Raw genomic sequence first — 8,708 nt, 5'->3', positions numbered from 1 at the left:
TCAAACTGAATCATTCATAAGATGGACAGAATGACATGTTCACAAATCAGACTGATATGAACCTTTTGTTCACAAATTAGACTGAATGAATCATTTACAAATCAGACTGAACAATCCGATCATTTATCTGACTGAACCATTCATTCACAAATTAGACTGAACAAATCATTCACAAATCAGAATGAATGATCTGGTCACAAATCAGACTGAATGAATCCTTCACAAATCGGACTGAACCGTTAATTCACAAACCAGACTGAACAAATCATTGTCAAATTGCCAATCTGATCAACTCCCTGAAAAAAAGAAAGTATTTTAATTTCCTAAAAATGATACACTTCACTTCAAGTCTCATAAAAATGAAGACAAAGCTAAATAAAACCATCAGGATTTGTCAAAGAAGCACTTAATCTGGGACTCTGTTGGCGGCTGGTTTGTGCAAGTTCCCCTTGATTGTCTACATATGTGGTATTTTACGCTTTTGATCCACAGAACGTGACAAACTGATTGGAGACTTCATACAGTGCTTATGAGTTATGCTTGTGTGACAAGACTCCCATAATTCCCTGGGTGTGGACAGTAGTGACATAGGGGAAAGTCTTTTGTTGTAAATCTATCCCTGAGGTCTTTGATGTGGAGTCGAGGATGTGTCGTTTGTCAGTGTCACAACAATAAAAGCCAAATCTCATTACCGGCCCATTCAGATCTCACTGTAGAAAGGCGACTGCATCAAACTGCCGTTTGTTGGCCCAGCATTTCCTCCACAAATATGGGAGCCCAAGATTGAACCCTGAGGTACTCCAGAACGAAGAAGAAAACTATGTGGAGGGAAGCGTCTGTGGTAAATGCCATAAAAACTGCAGGTCGTGAGAGAGCGAGTTGACAGCTGCAATGCAGATTTGCGATACCACACACTCAGATAACAGAGACGGAAGGGAGCGCGGACCACTTCCACTCTGGCACACAGGATATGGGATTCAATAAATGCAGCAGGAAAAAATGTAGTGCTTTCAATGCTTAAATGAGTAGTTTTGAAATTTTAAATTGTGCTCATTTCTTAATCACCCTTATGTCATTCCAAACCTGCATGATTTGATCTCATCTGTTATACATAAAAGAAGGTGATTAGTAGAACTTATAGGTTGCTCTCTTTCATACAATGAATGTGGATGGAGAGTCTAAAACGAAAAAAAGTAACTATTTCTCCATCCATCCTTAAGCCATTCTAATAGTGGGTGTAACTATTCTTCTTAAAGCTCTATTCTTGTCCACTACTTTTCTCTCTATCCATCTGTCTTTGTTTGTATCAGGCTTTTGTTTCTCCCTCTTTCTGTGAGCTGCAGAGGGAGGCGTTCCCTCCGGAGCAACAGCGTGCCAGTCCCCGTTGACGACGGTGGCGGTCTGCGTGTGTTTAAAGGGCTCAGTTGCGGTTCACACGCCGGGAGATCGCATTGGCATGCAGCCTTTGATCCTTTGAGGGTTCTCAGAGCGTCCTCTGGTTTTAGGCAAGCATGTGTGTGCGTGTGTGTGTGCGCGTTAGTATAATTAAGTTATGGTTCACAATTGAAAAGGTCAACGGGGCACGGTTTTGGGTTCTTCTACGAGAACAGTTTCTCACACAGAATTCTGTCAGCATACAAACCTCAATGAGACAAGAAAGTCATAGAAACTACAAAGAGAGCGAACTACATAGGCAGCATTGAAGACAATTTGATAGTAATATAATTCATTCAAAGGCAAAACTAGTGATAAAACAATAGTTCAATCCAATTAAAATGCAAAAAATGCAACTATTTTACCCAATCTTTGTGTTTTTATTCTTATAAGAGTATTATAAAGTTAGCTTAGCAACATGCTAACACCATTTCAAAACTATTTAAATCAAGCCTCCTGTTATAAATGCTAATTGAGGACATAACTGTGTAAAGTTGCTGCCGATGAATGTTTCTACATTTCTAGTTAAGTTGTTGCTGTTTTAGAAGGCGGTGGAAAACAAGGCAACTCGCAAGGTTTTGGAATGGAGGCACACTCTCTGTAATTCTCTCCATAAATTCCACGCTGCGATACAGATGCTAACGCCGCATGCTGTCAGGGCCGTTTTAATAAAGGCACTAGAGCAGGAATCTCTTTGAACTCCTCTTTTATGATGGAAGTCCCTCTTTTAATGATTTCACTTACATTTCCTTGCCGCCTTCACAGGACAGACAGTTTACTCAAACAGCTTGTCTTTACACGCTGGCCCTGAGCCCTTTATGAAAGGTGTGGCAGCTTTTCTGTAAAAGAGAAATACAAAAATTTTACTAGTATGGTGTGATAAGTTATTTTGTAGTTTTTTTTATAGTTTAAAATAGTTTAATTATTTATTTTAATTATTTTAAAACTCACGGAGTTGCCATAAGCTGCTAAGAATTTCAGGGTTTATATTAAATTCATAAAAAAATCATATTTATATTAAAATAAAATTTACTTTTTGTAGCGATATATTAAGCATCGCCCACACATAAGCCAATGTATTTTGCTCAACAAGGTGATTCACATGACCAACTGAACCCATTGTGAAATCTGGTTTCGCTCTCACATGAAATTCCCATCTCGTGGATTCACTTGAAAACTTGCGAAACAATGGTAAACGTAATCAAACCTTCAAAAAATGTAAATAGCGCAGAGACAAATTGTGCGTTCAAAAAGATTGTATTTATGAGTTGAACGCACATGAATGGAACCACAAAGTCGGAATTACAAGTGGGAAACTGGGATTTTGTTGCCGAGAAAACAGTGGATGCAAGGGATGCAGTATCTGTAGTTGTCAGTAAATTTGTTAATTTACTATAAAACTAGCAAAGTTACATGTGCAAAATATGATATTGTTCAAGTATGATAGGATATATAACGATTCAGAGTACAGTACCTACTGTAGAATGACTAAAAACAGTGAAAAAATTGTCAATGTCAATAATAACTTCTCAGGAGGCATCTAGTTACTTAGTGGCCATCTTGTATCCAAGGCAGCTTACAAGTACAGCTTTCATCAACTTGAATGAGAAATCTTCAAAACCTACATTGGAATGTACCTTCCAATAACATTCCATTTTCTTCTCCCAGTTCTTTCCTATCATCTTTCTACTTTCCTATAGATTAAAAAGAGATGGCAAAAAGATAAAAAAATAGCAGGCCTATACATAATGACTTAAGATTAGCATTAGCGTTAGCGCTTACCTTTTGCCTGTTAGCATAGTAGCTAACTCCACAAAGCTTGAAATCCAAGAAGTCCCAATCCATTCATCCGATTAGCACTTCCGCATGCCATTCCTCAGTATTTCACCTCACATGGTCTTAACGGAGGTCCTCCTGCATGCCCAGTGGCCAAATGAACGTGATTATGATTTAAAACGTCTGAGCCTGACTCAAACAGGGACTTTAGCCGTTCACACTGACCCAATTCAGATGATTGCCAGGCTTAATGGATGCCTGATTTTGATCTTTGCCAAATATTGTTACTAAATCACATAAAATATCAGAAATAGCAGCAAAGTTTCCACAAAAATTCCAATTTCTACAGTTGAGTGTTCCGAAGATATGGCTGAACAATCCATGTTTCAATCCAAATATATAAGCCAATACAACAATTCTTGGATTATCTCCAAACATTTGGTCAGTTGGCTCTTGCAACATCCAATCTGGGCCATAGACAGCGGGGGACAACCGGGAAAGCTGTCCAGGGGCCTGGGCCATGGCCAATAACTGGTGCTGGGACCCCCTAAGGGCCTCCTATATGTGGGACCCACCCACAAAAAGATGTTATTGAGAGAAAAAAACTGTCACATTTAAGCAACAGAACGGCTTGAATTATAAAAGCATCTGCTAAATTAATAAATGCAAAAGTATGTTTATAGATCTATTCTTACTTTTTAATTTAACAAAAATGGATATGGACAACATGTCAGCCATTCATTTCTCCCCAAGTATCACTCACTCTCTCACACTGAATATTTAATTATAAGCCAATTAGCAAGCGCATAATCGTTTATTGAATTTGCAGTTATGAATCCTGTGTACATGCAGGTGCCGCTGCGTGGGCGAGTTTTGCTTCTGATAAATAACCGAACTCTTAATGTCTTTTTTCCACGGCTAATAGTTCTGAGAGATACCTTATGAACAGCACGCACACAAAACCAGTCCCAAGAGAGATGAACCACACAAAAATGATGCTTTTATGCAAATATGCGGTGTTGCTTGGCGCTTTTAAACTCGTATAAGGAGCACTTTTAATAACCCTGTCTCATTTACAGAGCATTTGGAAGAACATATTACAACAGCGAACTGCAAGTCACCAAAACACCACTGTTTTAAATATGCACTGAAACTTTTTACTCAGAAAAGTGCCCTAAAGAACTCAATGTAGGCTGTTTCATGTTTTTTAACACGTCTTAAATTGACCTTAATCGAGATTGTTTTGTGAATGCGATTTTAGCATAACATTTCAGCAAAGTATTGTGCCATATTGTGTCAATAATTAACACTCGAGAGTTTGTTTTTGTTGCAATTATTAAAAAAAAATTATCTCTGCGTCCAAATATACTTAATTTCCTACTATATAGTAGGTGAAAAACAGAATGTGAAATGAGTAGTAAGTCCGAATACATAGTATTCATAAACAATAAAATAAGCGGATAACACTCTTCCAAAATACTTTTTTTTTTTTACACAAAATTGAATTAAAAATGCTAAATAACCATATTTTAATATTTAAAATGTTGCATATGCATAAAGTTTCAAAATTAGTATAAAGCGTATACTGAAACACATCTGGTAAGTCGTAAGCCAGCAACCCTTTCCAAACATGCTCCAGTCGTACCACGTATACGGCAAAACAACATGCCAAAATGTGTTAGTGCTCTGTCAGGAATTCTCATTAAAATCTGTCATTTGAATCAAACCCTCTGTACTGATGCATACTGTGCTTGGTATTCTCTGTAAAAGTCCTGCCTTTCTTTTTCCATATGGCTTTGGCGTATTAGCATCATTATACTAGAACGCTTAGCCTGCAGCTATGGACATTAGCATAGCAAGAAAATCCTGTCCGTTAAGGCCTGCTGCCAGTCGCCTGCAGACGCATCAGTGCGAGCTGTTTTCCAGGCAACTAGAGATGTCTCCAATGAAATCTCTTCTGGAGATAAATCATCTCGGATAGGTGGTTGATTGATCCAAAAGCTGTTAGGAAAGCAGTATAAACTTTAGGAAGTGTATTGTTGTGAAGGGCTTCAGGACATTTGTATGTGCTTTTGACATATGGACTTTTAGATGCATTACGACTGGTAAAAGAAATGGTTCCAACCATCTTTACCCATTTGTTACCTCAGGAAAAAGTCTCATTTCTCTTTTTTTCCTCTGTGGGATCTCCGTGCAGACTGGATGGAGGCAATGAAGTGCGTTTTCTGGAGTTTGCGCCATCACTCACACGACAAACAACAGCACTTGGGGGATTGCATCTATCAAAACCTGAGAGGAGAAGATGTTCAAACGACCTCTGATCTATCAATCATTTAATTTATAAAACCTATTGAGAAACCGTCATGGGTCATGAGAATGAAAGATAGAGAGATATGGGAGGTGGAGTAACCACAGCAGATAAATTGTGCCCATGCAGCTGATCTGTGACCTGCCATTGCACATTGAGACAGTGGCTGCAGCTAGTGCATTTAACCCCAAAAGAGGACCTGAGTGAGAGCAGGACCTAGCGAATAACTCAATAAAGGTGCCTCAAAACAGCAGGTACTCCTAATTTTGGCCAAATTCTAAGGCAACACTGCACAAAGCCTAGGAAATCTCACAATGCATCACAACTCCAGAATTCTGATTATCAATTAATTTAGCATATTAAAAGAGGATGTTATATATATCATTTTGTTGAAATTAGATAAAATGGCTAGCAGTACTATGCAGGCGTTTTCCCCAAACTAATGCTAATATTGATTTGTAAAATCTTTAAAACCGTTAAGTGCGACCTTCCCCTCAAAAATCAATGTGAGTAAATAAATAATATATTAACAATTCGTTTTTTCCCCCACTGGTTACCTTCAGGAATAGTGAATCAAGACCTCTGACCTGCAGAATCATCCGAGAGGCCACATGTCCATTTCCGAATCTTTCTTTAAAAGGAAAAAAAAAAGGGAATTACAGCACAAAGAATCTGCAGGTTTTGAAAAGGGACAAAAATGTTGGAGAGGAAGTCAAAGAAATGGAGAAATGACGAGAACCTTGGACAGACAAAAGCAATTAGGATGATGGTGGGGGTGGCCATAGTCGTTCAACATTTGAGAGAGGGAGAAACATATCAATGGGGTGGAGGCCTTGAGTGAGATGAAAGACCCCCAGAGTGAAGGAGAGGCCCCCGAACAACAGGACCCTCGGCACTGGAGTGTGTGCGCGGGGGGGGGGGGGGGGGGTGTTTCTGTGTCCAAAATTGGCCCTAAACCTCTTATGATTACCCCCCTCCCCCTTAAAATTGTATAGCTGGGATGGCTTCCATCACGTCACTATGGCAACATGGAGTGGCCTGATGAAGGGTTTGTAACAGTATTTCAGAGTCACAGAGCTCAGACAGATGGATCTATTATAAACAGATAGATAGATAGATAGATAGATAGATAGATAGATAGATAGATAGAGACAGACAGACAGACAGACAGACAGACAGACAGATAGATAGATAGATAGATAGATAGATAGATAGATAGATAGATAGATAGCCTAGATAGATAGATAGATAGATGGATGGACGGACGGACGGACGGACGGACAGACAGACAGATAGATAGACAGACAAAAAACTTCAATTGTGTGAAACTGGAAAATTCAATTTATCTAAAATTGCATTTAATTTTTCAATTAAATCATGAATATATAAAGAGAGAGAGAGAGAGAGAGAGAGAGAGAGAGAGAGAGAGAGAGAGAGAGAGAGAGAGAGAGAGACAGTATGGTGCTAAAATAGGATTAATTTCTTTATGAAAAGTTTGCTATTCAGCTGTGTGCTGAAATGCACGTTTCTGGACAGCCGTGTGAGCGAGATGCCTCTGCTGTCCCACAGCAAGGTGGACAGTTGACATGTGACCCCTGTGGAACCAAGGTCAAAGGTCAACAGGGTCACAGAGGGTCAAGCTACAAGTCATTATCTGGCCCAGCTAAAGCACTACACTGATTACAATGACAGATGCACTCCATCTATCTATGAATGAGGTGAATTTCAAATGTAACTTTTTATATTTTATTTAAGCGTCTCTACCATCATTATCAGTGAGAATTGAATTACATCAGCCACAATGAGTATCAGGTGAACATGTCTAGGCATGCAGAAACACGTCCTGCCATTGGCTCTGACAGACAGGACAGGAGTGTGTAGGACAGCTGGTCTGTCATCACACCCTTGTCCTCCTCCTCTGGGCCCACGGCCACCGGAGTGCCACAATTATCCATCAAATCCAAATCGACAGCATTTCAATCCTGAAAAATAAAGACTGTGAGCACCGCCCAGGCCCAAACTGGTTATTCGGAGCTCTAAACAGCATTTTTCTGATCTCGTCCCATGCAAACATCTTTCCTGACACCTGCTATAGGCCAAATGGCAAGACACGCTTGTCGGTTAATTTATGCGGGACACACACTCGCTGTCGACTGGCAGGGAGCCGCTGCCCCATATTTTGTCCTTACAAATTATCCATCTGGCATCAATTATATGACAGAAAACCAGGGAATAGAGGTTTAAACACTTTGAGCTCATATAAACAGTGATATTACTGTCCTAATAAATGATTTAGTTTTATATTTAGTGTAATTTGTTACTGAAAAAGAGCATATTTTGAATAGGCTATATGCAAAGACAATTTCAAGTCACAAAATTGTTATGACAGTTAATAATGGGGTGTTATTAAAATTGTATTAGTTTTGATTGATGAGGTCGTTTGTATCCAACACCTACTGTCTTAATCACATGGAAATGAGCCAAACACAGACGTGGTCCAATAAAACAGCCTTAACAAAGGTTATGAATCTTAAATGTGTTTGAGAAAGATACTATATCTTTGCTATTAGAAAATAAAGTGGTCATAAAATGTCAACATTTGTCAAAGCAGAACATACCTCAACGGACAGCTACCATATCCATCAATGTACTTCGTCCTCGTGACTCATTAGCGTTAAGCGATTCTGCCGCCAAAAGTTAATACATTTGTACACAAAGTATCTGTATTTAATTCACGCGCTGAATTAAATATGCAACGAAATTCGTCGTGTAACAATAATATATCGCGTCAAACACTTACTGCAACAGTTTCTCATTATATTCATGTACAATTTAGTGTGAAGTAGCCTAGCCTATTATAGAAAACAGGAGTTTAAAGCCTTATCAATGCTAGTACAATGGCGCCCTCTGGTGTTTCGTTGAAGGGTTACAGTATAATGTACCGTGCCTGTGTCTCGTTCTCGTCTCTCTACTGTAGCTTTCGTAGAGTAGGTGGATAGCAGGTATTATGCATCTATTTTGTTTAAGGGTCAATGACGTGATTCTCGGTTTGCTGTTTGTTTGTAAGAATCTAGTAAAGTCATTCAGAAATTAAATTACTTAAATAGGCTTAGGCATAGGCTACATATGATCTTAAAAGTAAATTTGAGATTTCTGTGGGTCTATAATAAAGGTTAATGGTGAAATACTA

The 8,708-nt window shown here is 38.9% G+C and overlaps 1 long non-coding RNA gene across 1 annotated transcript; it reads right to left on the bottom strand.

The window, feature by feature from the left end:
* Window positions 1-4,008: 4,008 nt before the first annotated feature.
* On the bottom strand, window positions 4,009-8,430 carry LOC308702596. Its single transcript, XR_014031626.1, has 5 exons — window positions 8,319-8,430; window positions 8,137-8,202; window positions 6,076-6,149; window positions 5,356-5,499; window positions 4,009-5,211 (listed from the first exon to the last, which is right to left on the bottom strand). It is a non-coding gene; the product is annotated as an uncharacterized lncRNA (long non-coding RNA).
* Window positions 8,431-8,708: the final 278 nt, after the last annotated feature.

This window comes from Scardinius erythrophthalmus, assembly GCF_964197995.2.
Source record: "Scardinius erythrophthalmus genome assembly, chromosome: 14".
NCBI lineage: Eukaryota > Metazoa > Chordata > Actinopteri > Cypriniformes > Leuciscidae > Scardinius > Scardinius erythrophthalmus.
This window is presented reverse-complemented; position numbering and strand designations above follow the sequence as displayed.